Source organism: Homalodisca vitripennis, chromosome 4 (genome assembly GCF_021130785.1).
Source record: "Homalodisca vitripennis isolate AUS2020 chromosome 4, UT_GWSS_2.1, whole genome shotgun sequence".
In the NCBI taxonomy this organism is placed as follows: Eukaryota; Metazoa; Arthropoda; class Insecta; order Hemiptera; family Cicadellidae; genus Homalodisca; species Homalodisca vitripennis.
In genome coordinates, this window is record NC_060210.1 from 114,102,489 (window position 1) to 114,115,683 (window position 13,195).

At 35.4% G+C, this 13,195-nt stretch overlaps 1 protein-coding gene across 3 annotated transcripts in view; it reads right to left on the minus strand.

The window, feature by feature from the left end:
- Positions 1-13,195, minus strand: part of LOC124359955 — a 222,149-nt gene that overhangs the window by 144,830 nt on the left and 64,124 nt on the right. The gene's annotated exons all lie outside the window — the stretch shown is intronic.

Here is a 13,195-nt window from a genome sequence, read left to right on the forward strand (position 1 = left end):
AATATTGAAGCTGTTTACACCATCGTTTTGTTATGTATACTCTTTATGGAATTGTTTGATGCCAAAGATTAATCACAGTTATTATACTGTTTGTATCAGGTCTCTCCAGCATAGAGGAATTACAAGTTTTCATTATGGAAAGGATGAATAATGCAGGTAAAATCGATAAAGTACTAATTCTATTACAGTACAATTTATCTTCAAGATTTGAAATTAATAAAACTGTACAATGTACAAGTTAATTAATATACAAAGACAATTTTGCTGCAGTGGTGGTAAAATTGTAGGGTGAAATTTTAATAATTCATTAATCTTCTTGAAATATATGTTTTATTGCCTTTATTTTTCCCAATCCCCAAAACTAATGAGACGTATTGTGAAGAGCCTTAGGTAACTAAATAACATTTAGTTCACTTGATTAAACATAATATCAAACACATTTATTATCACTATATAGTCTTAAATTTTGAGTTACTAAGTGAAAATTTTGGGATAGTTCCTTATATCCATTTTGAGACAGAAAAAATTTATATGGTTTAGTTTTTTTAATTTAAAAAACTATTTTACAAAATAGGTTTTTAAATACGCACAAAACATTGTTTAGATAGTTTTGACTGTGTATAGAAATGTATTAATCTAAGTACAGTTTTGCCTTTAAACTTATCAATCTTTGTAATATTATCAAACTTTATATGTGAGACAGGCCAGATTGACTAACTGATATCACCACACTTACATTATATTTAAATACAATATAATATTAATTTTCATGTCAGAAATAAGTCATAAAGTAAAAAATCAAAGATGGCAGTATTCAATATCTACTGATTATAAAAAATTACAATTTTGTATCACCTCCAATGGTTGCAATATTTTGATATCTTACATGTAAAGAAAAACTAATAGAGGTTCCTCCAACAAGCCTTTTAATTATTCATAAACCTCTACAGTTGAAATTACGTCATGTACACCTAAATCAAATATAAGGAGATGTTGAGGGAGAGATGATATTGCTAATTTCCTGTTATAGTGATTGCTTTTGGCCAACGCCCTCGCTGCGTCAATGTCTAATAGTGTTAAAACACCCGGCACGGTGATTTCTCAAGTTACAATACACTGTCAGCTTACTTCTCCCTGTTCCCTCGTGCTAGTGGAATATACTTACTCTTTAAAGTTTCCACAAATATAACTCATTGGGTTGTCAAGGTTTTAGTATGACGGAAGATGTACAGAACATTTTAATATGACAACTAATTACACAACCATAGACATACGAGTATATTTCTCACAATACTGAAGCTATAAACATATAAAGTGAAGGAAGGTGATGTCTATTACAGCTGTTTTCGTTTTCAAGTCCATCATTACTTATTCTGAAGTATATTTTAATGATGCTAATTAAACAAATGTATACCGTAGTTGTAGCAGGCATATATCTGATGGAGTTGCAGTCATAGAGAGTGTCAAGAGATACATTGCGCCTAGAATATGTAACAAGAACAGTACAGAAAGGAGTCGGAACAGTCCGAGATGAGTCCTGTTGATAAAGGAGCTCCAGTCAAGGCAAGATTAGAATTTTCGCTACCTTATACCTCGACATTTCAGTCCTCTTTTCTCTAATTTCAAAGCACTATTGAATATATTAAATTATCCTATTATATATACGTATTTCTCCTCAATGTTTACATACTCCTATACTTACTGTAAATTGATTTTGGCATCAGAAATTTGTTAGCTTACCGTTGTTATTTCCAACATAATTTCAGAATATATTAAAACTGTTTAGGTAATGGGATAAATAAAAAATTAAACTACTTTAACCATCTAAATAAATATGAAACCACCATTTTATAAAAATGTTAAGGCTGTTTAATCTTAAGCGTTGAACTGTATTGTGGAGGGAGGGCTTTTCAGAAATTTGCAATAATTAGTTTTTAGCAAAAACCGGAAGATAAACTACTCCAACAAGTCCACTACAATCGTCATGAGTTTTATTCCTTCAAGTGCCATAAACTAAAGCTCCTTATGTCGAAGTTAAACGACTCAGTTCCGACTCTCGCTAAACCACCGTCAAACGCCATTAACCTGCAGCTGCTGCTCAAATTGAGCAGAGATGAACGACTCAGTTGCGATTCTCACAGACCGCCGTAAAACGCAAAACACCAGCAGATGCTGCTGAAGGTGATGGGAGTTAAATGGCTTAGCATCGCGTCTCACTCAAAATTAATTTACAATAAAAATTCCAGAATATAAAATAAAAACATCAAGCATTTCTAAAAAATCGTTTAAAGGTTATTGGAAGTCTTTCATAATTGAATTACTCAGTAAACAGGATTATGGAGTTAAAATCAATGCATGTTAAGTAATTTTATCAATCGGTGAAGCAAATTGCAACAGCTTATTCGAGTGAATTCTCTCCATTAAGTTAGTAACTGTTAATTTCAGAATAAGATAAAGAATACTTAATACCAACTAAAAACATTATGCCACCGATATCAGTGCGGTCAGTAATACTGATACTCAATAACAAAGGCAGGCAGTAATAAAAATATGGCTGCCTAAATCCTAGCATAAGCATAATGATATATCAGCCGGTGAAAGTAACGACTGGCGAATATTTGGTGTATACTCAGTGACAAAAAACAGCTAATGACTGAACATTTCAGTGTATATCGTTGGAACCAAAATAAATTAGCTGCCGATAACTTCGTTGTCACAGCTGGTGACACAAACGGCTGCCGACGATGTCAGTGTGTGCTCACTAACGTTGACACTGTGATCACAAATGGCCTCACAAAGGCCAGTATATGCTTACTGGTGCCAAATTATTTAACAATGTGCCAGGAAACAAACATTATTGTTCACATTGATCACTCCTCAATAGTTTTGTAATACAGTGTATATTTACTATGGAAAATATTTCCAAGAAATAAGGTATCACATGTTTGGCACTTTTTTGTGAATTAAGAAAATAAATTTAACTATCCATTACGTTAAAACACCCTCCATATATAATTTAGAGTAGCGTATATGCATTATATTAATTACTTTCAGTCCACTTATCATAATGTATATTCGTTTGCAGTAAAATTCATTTTCATCAGTTATAATGCATTACTAAGTAATCAAATGAATATCATATCGTGTACCTTTCATTTAATTTATTCTAGAGTTAAGAGGGATTTATCATAGCTACCCAGCCATCACAGTATCATAAACACAAGCAATGCAAAGTCAGCATTTAGTATTCAGCAAACAGTAATCTAATCTCATAACATTTTCTGGTAAATGTTCTGGAAAGAACAGAAAACGGTATGAACATTTCTTATCTCTGCATTCGATTTATGTTTATTCATATGTGAGCGTTGTAGTAATATACCTGCCTGGCGTTTGGTTCAACGAATAAATAGGATATTTCATTAGATCTAGGCTAAATATTCTCAGTAGAATACGTCTTTATGACATTTTTACTCCTCCGGAGTGTATTCATTGAATAGCGAAGTGTTTATATTGCACAGCTGTAGTATATTTATGTTAGATGCACACAGGCTGCAACAGTATAAGGCACGAGGCCAGTGCTGCCGTTGCATTATTCCGGCCGCAAAGCGATCTGCCCGTCAGCGTTTTCAATGTCGGCTCTGTGTTACTGACGCATACTGAAATAGGGTGGGAGACGTACCTCGCTGATGAATGAACGTTGTTTAAATCTCTGTAACAACAAAAAATTCTTTTGAGATTAACATTAAATAATTTTCTATAAAAGACAATATTGACAGTTAATTACGACGATCGATTCATGAAGTAGTACTCTTCAAAGGTACATCAATCTAATTGGCCAACAAAATTATTATCATTTCCAACATGCAATGGTTAAGGCAATAAGTGAAAATCAACATGAACACACCACTTTTTACTCGGTGCTCTGTCAAAGTACAAGTGTATATATGTTTACGGCATTAATAACCGTGCATTACAACATATAGAAGCTTACATTTAGATTATGTACCGACCAATTTTCATTACATAAATGCTAAAAAGTTTGCAATATAATTTGACCTTGTCAGCACTTTTTGAAAATGCCTTAACTTTACTAAGCTGAACCCAAAACCACCCCTTCATAAATAAAAAAATTATCGTGTAAACACAAAAAATCTAAAAATTTTATTGTTCTGATTTTGCAATTAATAGTTGGGGCATAACAGGCTAAAAGTAGCGAACTTCTCAAAATTCTTTAAAATTTCTTTGAGTCAAGTATATTTTAAATTTCAAACAAGGTAGAAGCACGTCACACCGCGTGTCGTAACAGGCTTGGCTGAGATTGCTTCACAATTTCAAATCATAGGTCATTTCACCCAGTATACACATAAATAGTATCCAGTTTATTGTATCAATATGTATTATGTGGAAGACTACTTCAATGCAGTTAAAACACGAGAACACTTTTGTGTGTATCTACGAGTAGGAATTTAAAATATCCCTCTAAACTGGTCGTATTTATTACATATAGAACAAAAAAGCCTTAAAAATGAATTTTAAATGCTGGTTATTTGAATATATAAAGATTTTATTAAAGCTATCACGACCTATATATATCAAGTTAGGACCTACTATTAATGCGAACATGAATCAAAGATTAATTAATCTTTTATTTTATGTATCCTTTTAAGAATTCTTTACTCTGTTTTATAAAACAATCAAGAGACTACGATCATGAAATACTACATCAAATCATGTCTAAATAAATGCTGAGACTAAATCCAATAATACAATAAAAACTTACGTGTCATTTTAACGTTGTTTATTAACGTGCAGTGACTTATAACATCTGCTTAGTATAACCAGAGAGGGAGATGTTAGATTACGCTGGTTACGTGATAAGAGAAGATCAGTTTGAAGTCTACTTAAACGCCCAATGATCAATATAGGCACCCCTTCCATCCTTGCAATCTTTTACTCTAAAATTCCGTAAAATTATTAATTTGGACTTTTACTACCTTCACCTTTTTAGGATTAGTAATTTTTCAACATATTTGACCTACTTTTTAGTTTTATACTTGAATACACAATATATATTTATTTATATATATACCGAGTGTCACAAAAGTCCCACCCCACCCCCCCTCCGCTACTAACTTTTGAACGGAATTAAACAAACCAATATCCTTTGGGGGTTAGTTATATAATGACAAATGATGATTTTTGCGTTACATGAGAACTTAGCCCCTCAAATTCTTTACTTTTTTACTTTGAGCCGAAACAACGGCTTGTCAAAGTTTTATTTAAAAGTTACGCTAAAAAACACTGTTTTTCTTAACACCTCTGTTCAGACTTATTCATAATACTAAGTAGTGCTAAATTAAACTTAAAATATTTCAACTTAATGTTGAAATCTTACCTCAACCTTTTTTAAGCTCAAAGTAAATGTTAAAAATGGCCCCTATTTACTTCTTGGCAAAAATAAAGTCTTAATTCAAATACAAAACAACGACTTGTCAAAATTAATACAAAAATACAATTCAAATCACTTGAAACAATTCTCAAATTTTTGGAATGAAAGTAGGAATAAGGTATGCTTAAAACATTTAATGCGGTTGAGGGGCTAAGTTCTCATGTAGCGCAAAAATCATCATTTGTCATTATATAACTACCCCCCCCCCCCCAAAGGATATTGGTTTGTTTAATTCCGTTCAAAATTTAGAAGGTGGGTGGGACTTTTGGAACACCCGGTATGTGTATATATATGTGTATATATATTATATATATATATATATATATATATATACATATATAATACTGTTGTTTTATAAATCAGAGTATAACATTCTTACAAGGTTACTTAAAATAAATTTTGTATGGTTTTAAATCAATCAATTAAAGAACTTAATTAATCCTTCATTCATGTTCGCATTAATAGTAAGACCTAAATGTGTTTAACTCTGTAAACAAGTTAGGCGACCAAATAAGATATCCGAAGCGTTTCACATAATATACAAGTTGTTAGCAGGGAGGTGCTCTCCGGATGACACCCATTTAGATTTAGCCTTTCTTGTAATGTTGTGCAAACACGTCCTATAGATTTGCTAGTTTTCAAGAATTCATAAGTTTGAATGAATATATTGGAAATTCAGTGGCTCACGCCCTGTTTGGTTCTATTGTGATCAATGAAAGAGAATGGGCAGAAGCGTAAAGGCATAAACATTGATCTAACGCCCCCCCCCTACCACTTCTTAGTAGCAGCCACGATTTCCAGCCTCGTCTGTTCACAAACGAAGCTTTGTACGGTCATAGCTATTAAGGGAACACCAACCTCAGAGTGTTCCTTTATATAAATGAAAAACTTCTAACACAACTTTCACCATAATTTTCATTGGTTATGCAATCATTTCTAAACAACATGCATGAGTCAGTTTCTTAGTATAGTAGGTGGGGACCTAAAACTAAAAATCACAGGAAACTCTTAAAGTTGTTATTCAGCTTAATGAAAATAGTTTTTATATCTAATTTACTAGGGCACCTTTGTAAAGTAATGCTACATTCTTTCCGTTATTAAATATACAGAGATACTGACTGCACTTAGAAGGTACATTAGCTTCTTTCCCAAAGTAAAGGAAAACGTATATGAAAATATTTCTTTTTCTGTAGATAGTTGGATGTATAATATGAAGTAAAGGCAGTAACTTAAGAAAAGTCATTAGATAGTTTAATATAGATATTAGATACAACATTTATTTAAGTTCACAATATTTAATTAATTGTATGTACATACATGTATACAGCTAGACTGAAATATGGCAAGATAACAATAGAATTAGATATTTTTTGGAAGGAGAAACTTACGGATTTAGTTCTCTGGTAGGCTCGTACACTGTAAATCTTGAACCTTAGTTCTCTTTATCTCAATTTTATCGTATTTACTATGGCTTTTAACCCAAAGTGTACCCATCAAGTTAACTTAACAGAAGCGGAATAGGGGTTATTTGGTATAGGTTGTATGCTAGGCTAGTATACGTACTGTAAACGCGTTAACTCAGGGGATTTTATCTCAGTTTAACGTTATCACGGCTCTTAAACACAAGTTAACCTTAAAAGTTAACTGATCAAAAGCAGGCATGAGTTATGTAGATGTCTAGTTGGCTCGCAGACAGTCAGTCCGATAGAATGATCTCAAGTTAACGTAGTTTTCAAGATTCTTTAATCAAAGTGCAACGTACAAGATTAACTGGTTCGAAACCAAGGCATGAGGTTATGTAGATGTCTTAGTAGGATCGTACACATGTCAGTCCTGTTATAGCATGATTCTCAAGTTAAATGGTAGTTATCAGGATTCTTTAATAAATAGTTTAAACGTACGATTTTAAACTGGTCGGAAAGCAGACATGAGTTATGTAGATGTCTAGTTAGGCTCGTACTAAACCAGTTTGTACACGATAGCATGATCTCAAGTTAAAACATTAGTTATCAGGATTATTTAATCAAAAGTTCAACGTACGATTTAACTGGTCGAAAGCAGGCATGTAGTTATGTAGTATGGTCTAGTAGGACTTCGTCACACTGTCTTATCCGATAGCCTCATCTCAAGTTAAACGCAAGTTATCAGGATTCTGTTAATCAAAGTTCAAACGTACGATTTAACTGGTCGAAAGCAGGCATGAGATATGTGGAGGTTGCCTATTAGGCTCAAACGACAGTCAGTCCGATAGCCATGATCTCAAGGTTAACGTAGTTATCAGGATTCTTTAATCAAAAGTTCAACGTACAATTTTAACTGAGCTCCGAAAGCAGACATGAGTTATGTAGATGTCTAGTAGGGCGTCGTACACAGTTTGTCCGATAGCGTGATATAAGTTCAACATAGTTATTCAGGATTCTATAATCTCAAAGTAGGGCATGGAGTTATGTAGATGTCTAGTAGGCTCCGATACACAGTCAGTCCGATAGCATGAGCTCAAGTTAACGTAGTTATCACGGATTCTTTAATCAATAGTTCAAACGTACCGATTTAACTAACCTGGTCGTAAAGCAGGTCATGGAGTTAATGTAGATGTCTAGTAGGCTCGTACACAGTTTGTCCGATAGCATGATTCTCAAGTTATACCCGTAGTTATCAGGATTTCTTAAATCAAAGTTTCAAACGTACGATTTACAAACTGGTCGAAAGCATGGCATGAGTTATTTAGATGTGTAGTAGGCTCCGTACATCACAGTCAGATCCGATAGCTTGTATCTCATGTTAACCGTAGTTAATACAGGGATTCTTTAATCAAAAGTTCAACGTACGATTTAAACCTGGCCGAAAGCAGGCATGAGTTTATGGTTAGAACGTCTAGTAGGCTCGTACACAGTCAGCCCGAATAAGCATGAATTCTCAATGTTAACGTAGTTATCAGGATTTCCTTTAACCAAAAGTTCAACGTACGATTTAAACTGGTTCGAAAGCAGGCATGAGTTATGTAGATGTCTAAAAGGCGCGTACTCAGTTTGTCCAATTAGCATGATCTCAAGTTAACGTAGTTATCAGGATTCTTTAAATCAAAGTGTTCAAGGTCTTAAGATTTAAACTGGTCGAAAGCAGGCAATGAGTTATGTAGATGTCTTAGTAGGGCTCATACACAGTCAGGTCCGATAGCATGGATTCTCAAGTTAACGTAGTTATCAGGAATCTCTTTTAATCAACAGTTCAACGTACGATTTAAGCAGGCCGAAAGCAGGCAAAGGAGTTATTGTAAGATGGTCTAGGTAGGGCTCGTACAATAGTCAGGTCCGGATAGCATGACTCTCAAGTTAACGTAGTTATCAGGATTCTTTAATCAAATGTTCAAACGTTACGATTTAATGGTCGAACAGCAGGACATTAGTTATGTAGATGTTCTAGTAGGCTCGTACACAGTTTTGTCCGATAGCATGATCTCAAGTTAAAACGTAGTTATCAGGATTCTTTAATCAAAAATTCAACCGTACGATTTAACTGGTCGAAAGCAGGCAACGAAGATATGTAGACGTTTAGTAGGCTCGTACACAGTCAGTCCGAATTAGCCCATGATCTCAAGTTTAACCATAGTTATCAGCGATGCTTTACTCAAAGTTCATCGTCCGATTTAAACTGGGGTTCGAAAGCAGGCATGAGTTATGTTAGATGTCTTTATAGGCTCATGGTTAACGTTAGTTATCATGGGGAATTCTTTACTCAATGTTCTAACGTTCGGATTTACCTGGTCGAAAAGCAGGCCTTGAATTATGTAGATGTCTAGTAGGCTCGTACACAGTCAGTCCGATAGACATGGATCTCAATGTTAACGTAGTTTTCAGTGATTCTCTTTAATCAAAGTTCAACGTACGATTTTAACTGGTTCGAAAGCAGAAATGAGTTATGTTAGATGTTAGTAGGCTCGTACACAGTTTGTCCGATAGATATGATCTCAAAGTTTAACGTCGTTCATTCAGGATTTCTCTTTAGTTCATAGTGGCATGTGAGTTATGTAGATGTCTAGTAGGCTCGTACACAGGTTTGGTCCCTGATAGCATGATCTCAAGTTAATCATAGTTTTCAGTGGATTCTTTAATCAAAGTTCTTCGTCACGATTTAAACTGAGTCGAAAAGCCTAGGGCATGAGCTTATGTAGATGTCTTAAAAAGGCGCGTACACAGTTTGTCCGATAGCATGATCTCAAGTTAAACGTTAGTTATCAGGGAATCTATTAATCAAAGTTCAACGTACGATTTAACTGGTTCGAAAGCTGGCATGAGTTATGTAGATGTTCTAGTAGGCCTCATACCACAGTCAGTCCTGGATAGTATGATTTTCTAAGTTAACGTAGTTATTCAAGGATTCTTTTAAATCAAAGTTTCAACGTACGCGATTTTTTAAACTGGCCGAAAGCAGGCTTGAGTTATGTAGATGTCTAGTAGGCTCGTACATAGTCAGTCGATGCAGGATCTCATGTTAAACGTAGTTATCAGGATTCTTTTTAATTCAAAGCTTCAACGTACGATTTAACTGGTCGAAAGCAGACATGAGTTTATGTAGATGTCTAGTCTAGTAGGCTCGAGTACACAGATTTGTTCCGATAGCATGATCTCAATGTTAAAACGTTAGTTATCATGGATTTCTTTTATCAAAATTCAACGTACGATTTAATCTGGTCAAAAGCAGGCTTGAGTTATTTAGATGTGTCAGTAGGCGCGTACACAGTCAGTCCGATAGCATGATTCTCAAGTTAACGTAAGTTATCCGGATTCTGTAATCAAAGTTCAACGTTACGTAATTTAACTGGCGAAAGCTAGGCATGGAGTTATGTAGGACGTCTAGTAGGCTCGTACACAGTCAGCCCGATTGCGTTGATCTCAAGTTTAACGTAGTTATCATGGATCTCTTTTAACCTAAAATTCAACGTACGATTTTAAACTGGGATCGAAAGCAGGGGCATGAAGTTAATGGTAGGATGTCAAAAGGCGCGTACACAGTTTGTCCGATTGCATGATCTCAAGTTAAACGTAGTTTATCAGGTATTCATTAATCAAAGTTCCAACGTAATGATTTAACTGGTCGAAAGCTGGCATGAGTGTTATCGTAGATGTCTAGTAGGCTCGTTCACAGTTTGCCCGCCGATAGCATTGATCTCAAGTTAACGGTAGTTCATTTCATGGACGGGTTTGGATTCTTTAATCAAAAATTCAACGTACGATTTAACTGGTCTCGAAAAGCAGGAGGCATGAGTTATGTAGGACGATTTAGAAGGCTCGTACCACAGTCAGTCCGATAGCATTGATCTCAAGTTAAACATAGTTCATCAGGATTCTTTAATCAAAGTTCATCGTACGATTTATACTGGTCGAAAGCAGGCATGAGTTATTGTAGATGTCTTTCTATAGGCTTCATGGTTAAACGTAGTTATCAGGATTCTTTAATCAAAGTTCAACGTACGATTTTACCTGGTTCTGAACGCAGGCATGAATTATGTAGATGTCTAGGTAGGTCGTACTCACAGGTCAGTCCGATAGCATGATCTCAAGTTTAACGTAGTTATCTAGGATTCTTTAATCCAAAGTTCAACGTTACGATTTAACTGGTGGGCTAGAAAGCAGGACATGAGTTATGTAGGATGTCTAGTAGCGCTTCGTTACACAGTTTGTCCGATAGCATGATCTACAAGTTTTAACGGTAGTTATCAGGATTCTTTAGTTCATAGTGGCATGAGTTATGTAGATGTCTAGTAGGCTCGTACACAGGTTTGTACGACATAGCATGATCTCAAGTTAACGATAGTTATTCCACCCCAAGGGGATTCTTTAATCAAAAGTTCATCGTGACGATTTAACTGGTCGAATAGCAAGGGCGATGAGTTATGGTAGATGTTCTAATAAGGGGCGCTGTACCACTGTTTGTCCGATAGCATGATCTCAAGTTTTTAAACGTTAGTATAGCAGGATTTCTTTAATCAAAGTTCACACGTACGATTTTAAACTGGTCGAATGCAGGCATGAGTTATGTAAGGATATGTCTAGTAGGCTCCCATACTACAGTCAGTCCGAATAGCATGATTTCAAAGTTAACGTAGTTATCAGGAATTCTTTAATCAAGGAGAAAACAAAATGTTCCAACAGTACGATTTTACTGCGCCGGAAAGCAGGCATGTGTTATGTTGATGTCTTGTCAGGATCGTAAACATAGTCAGTCCGATAGCTGGATCTCAAGTTAACGTAGTTATCAGGATTCTTTATATTTCCAAAGTTCAACGTACGATTTAAACTGGTCGAAAGCAGACATGAGTTATGTAAGATGTCTAGTAGGCTCGTACACAGATTTGTCCGATAGCATGATCTCTACGTGTAACGTAGTTATCAGGATTCTTTTATCAAAAACTTCCTAACGTGACGATTTTAATCTTGGGTCAAAAGCAAGGCATTGAGTTTTTTTTTTATTGAGATGTGTAGTAGGCTCGTACCACAGTCTCAGTCCGATAGCATGATCTCAAGGTTTAACGTAGTTATCGGGATTCTTTAATCAAAGTTTCAACGTACTAATTTAACTGGGCCGAAAGCGCAGGGCATGCCAAGTTATGTTTTTAGAAGTCTGTAGGTCGTAGTCCCACAGTCAGCCCGATTAGCATGATCTCATGTTAACCGTAGTTATCAGGATTCTTTTAAACTAAAATTCAACGTTGACGATTTAACTGGTCGAAAGCAGGCAATGAGTTATGTAGATGTCTAAAAAGGCGACGTGTACACAGTTTGTCCGATAGCATGATCGTATCCAAGTTAACGTAGTTTATCAGGATTTTCTTTAATTCAAAGTTCAACGTAAGTAAGATTTAACTGGTCGAAAGCAGGCGTGAGTTATGTTAGATGTCTAGTAGGCTCGTTACACCAGGTTTTGACCCGATAGCTATGATCTCAAGGTTAAAACGTAGTTATCAGGTTTCTTTAATCAAAATTACATACGTCAACGATATTAAACTGGTCGAAATGCTAGGCATGATGTTATGTTGACGTTTAGTAGGCTCGTTACCACAGTCAGTCCGATAGCATGATCTCAAGTTAACGTAGTTATCAGGATTCTTTAATCAAAGTTCAACGTACGATTTAACTGGTCGAAAGCAGGCATGAGTTATGTAGATGTCTAGTAGGCTCGTACACAGTCAGTCCGATAGCATGATCTCAAGTTAACGTAGTTATCAGGATTCTTTAATCAAAGTTCAACGTACGATTTAACTGGTCGAAAGCAGGCATGAGTTATGTAGATGTCTAGTAGGCTCGTACACAGTCAGTCCGATAGCATGATCTCAAGTTAACGTAGTTATCAGGATTCTTTAATCAAAGTTCAACGTACGATTTAACTGGTCGAAAGCAGGCATGAGTTATGTAGATGTCTAGTAGGCTCGTACACAGTTTGTCCGATAGCATGATCTCAAGTTAACGTAGTTATCAGGATTCTTTAATCAAAGTTCAACGTACGATTTAACTGGTCGAAAGCAGGCATGAGTTATGTAGATGTCTAGTAGGCTCGTACACAGTCAGTCCGATAGCATGATCTCAAGTTAACGTAGTTATCAGGATTCTTTAATCAAAGTTCAACGTACGATTTAACTGGTCGAAAGCAGGCATGAGTTATGTAGATGTCTAGTAGGCTCGTACACAGTTTGTCCGATAGCATGATCTCAAGTTAACGTAGTTATCAGGATTCTTTAATCAAAGTTCA